Raw genomic sequence first — 2,771 nt, 5'->3', positions numbered from 1 at the left:
AAAAAAAAAAAAAAAAAGGATACTGCTATGATTTTTATTCTGAAATCCATCACAATACTGTATATATTTGTAAGGAAATCTATCTGGTCAGTGAGAGGAACTATCTTTCAGACATCTAAATTCATGTTTGTTTCATGTGACCAAAGGGCAGACAGAAGCCTGATAGTAAAGATGCCAGGAAGAGAAAATACACTTGAAGTAGTTGGAAACTACTTGGGTTTAAATTATTGGTTGAAAACTACTTGGGTTCAAGTTCCATCCATGCCACTCACTGTTTGACATTGACCAAGTTAGCTAACTTCTCTGAGTCTCAAGATCTTCATCCATAAAGCATTTCTTCATCTATAAAAAAGGGAAGAGTAATGAGAAAATTCAGATAAAGCAGTCAGCATACGTTCATAATTATGTTAATTTATAACTAATATATCTGCAATGTATCTATAGGCCAGGCACTGACTGAGCTAAGTGGCTTATATATATATATATATATATATATATAATATATATATATATATATAATATATATATATATTTTTTTTTTTCTTTTTTTTTTTGAGATGGAGTTGCTCTATAGCCAGGCTGGAGTGCAGTGGCACAGTCTCTGCTCACTGCAACCTCCGCCTCCCGGGTTCAAGCGATTCTTCCGCCTCAGCCTCCCGAGTAGCCGGGACCACAGGCTCGTGCCACTACGCTGGGCTAATTTTTTTATATTTTTAGTAGAGACGGGGTTTCACAGTGTTGGCCAGGATGGTCTCGATCTCTTGACCTTGTGATCTGCCCGCCTCGGCCTACTTTTTTCTTTTAGTCGCTATGTGCAGTAGGTGTTGGGATAATATCCTTTTTACAAATAAAATTAAAGGCGAGATGAGGGAGCCAGGACCCAAACTCTCTGCCCTGTGATGGGCCCCAAAGTCTGCATTTGAAATTCTTGGCTTTCAGCCAGGTGCAGTGGTTCATGCCTTTAATCTCATCACTTTGGGAGGCCGAGGTGGGCAGATCATGAGGTCAAGAGATGGAGACCATCCTGGCCAACATGGTGAAACCCCATCTCTACTAAAAATACAAAAATTCACTGGGCATGGTGGCATGTGCCTGTAGTCTCAGGTACTCAGAAGGCAAGAGAATTACGTGAATCTAGGAGGCAAAGGTTGCAGTGAGCTGAGATCGCACCACTGCACTCCAGACCCTGTCTCAAAAAAAAGAAAAAAGAAAACAAAAAGAAATTTTTGGCTTTCTTGCATCTTTCTGTTGCCATAGAGAGCATCAGCATCCCATTTTAGATAGGAGGTAGGGGTCAGATGATCTTCAAGGTTGCTTCCATAAATCCTTTCTTGTCACATGCAGACACATCACACACACACACACACGCACGCATACACTCTCTCTTTCTCTCTCTCAGAGAGGTCAGCCTATTTTCCTGTCTGCTACAAGTTGTGCCATTTTCAGTATTGTTCTAAAAACAGATCAGTCACAATAGTTCCTATAGTGCTTCCATTACCAATTTGTACAGTCTGCAGTATTGCTTATGAAAATGTTCTTTTGGAGCCATTGTGGATCTCTTTGAACATTTCTGCAATGTCGTCTGTACAGACAGTACATCCAAGAAGAATGAGGATGGATGGGGAATGACGTAATCAAGCCTGTTGGGAGGCCCTCTCTCTAAAGTGAACTGGAGTGTCAGATGGGACTACTATGCTTCTGAACACCATTCCCCGAAGCTCCATTTTGGAATCTTCAAAGATTTCAAAGGCACGTTAGCAAATACCTTAGTTAAACCCTTTCTCTCATGCTGAATTACTTTGATAACATTCTTCATAGTTATCTCCACTTACTGTTGTTGGAGAGCAAAGCAGAATCTTCTGGGAATTTTAACTTTATTTCTGGAATCTACTAACAGTTAGATAGTTCATTCAACTGTTTTCATTTATGTAACTTTCATTCTCTGATGTGAGTTCTGCCTTTGACAGCAGCATAGAATAAATATATACTTTATACATGAAAAACTTTAAAATTTGAAAGTAACAGTCAGGTTTCATTCATGAGGCAGGAATTGGGTCTCATTTTGTGCTCCATTATAACCCCAGCACCTAGCACCATGTAGAAAATATAGTAGGGACTCATTAAATTTCTTGATGAATGACTGAGTTTTCTCTTTTCTCCACTAGAGTGACTTAAACAAAGTATTATATTTCTTTGACATGTGAAGCACAACATGTGACCATTAACTCTTCTTAAATGTGAGCTCCATATGGTGAAAGACCACCTATGACATGTAAACAGGTAAATTCGTGATTGAGTGAATAAATCCTGAATGCTGCTCTAATAATGGTTGTAACATTTTACCTTGTTACACTTGGCCACAGTTTGTTGGAGAAAAGGTTTAATCTGATTTAATCAAATGCCTCTCCTGGGAATTGGAATTAAGACCTATCTCTGGGGAGATGAGCTGAAGGTTCTAACACTGAGGCTGAAAGTGAGGACTAGTTACAGCCTCAGGGAGGCTAAAGTTTCCAGGAGAAGCAAGAGTAATGTAGATGAGAGACACATGGCCCCAGGGAGAATATGAGGTGGCCCACATAGTTGTCCAGATATCTGATGGCTTCCCAGCCCATGGCTCCAGTTTCCATGAGGGTCAGCTGTTCTTCATTTCTTTGAGATCCCTGAATCCTTACAATAGTCACTGTCCCATCCTGACAGACAGAGAAACACATACATGTGCCTTTTTTGAAGGTTGCCTATGTTAGTTCTGTTCCTACTACTGAATAAAACAG

This window comes from Cebus imitator, unplaced genomic scaffold, assembly GCF_001604975.1.
Source record: "Cebus imitator isolate Cc_AM_T3 unplaced genomic scaffold, Cebus_imitator-1.0 Scaffold135, whole genome shotgun sequence".
Taxonomy (NCBI): domain Eukaryota; kingdom Metazoa; phylum Chordata; class Mammalia; order Primates; family Cebidae; genus Cebus; species Cebus imitator.
The sequence above is the reverse complement of the archived record's forward strand: the minus strand, read 5'-3'. Positions refer to the sequence as shown.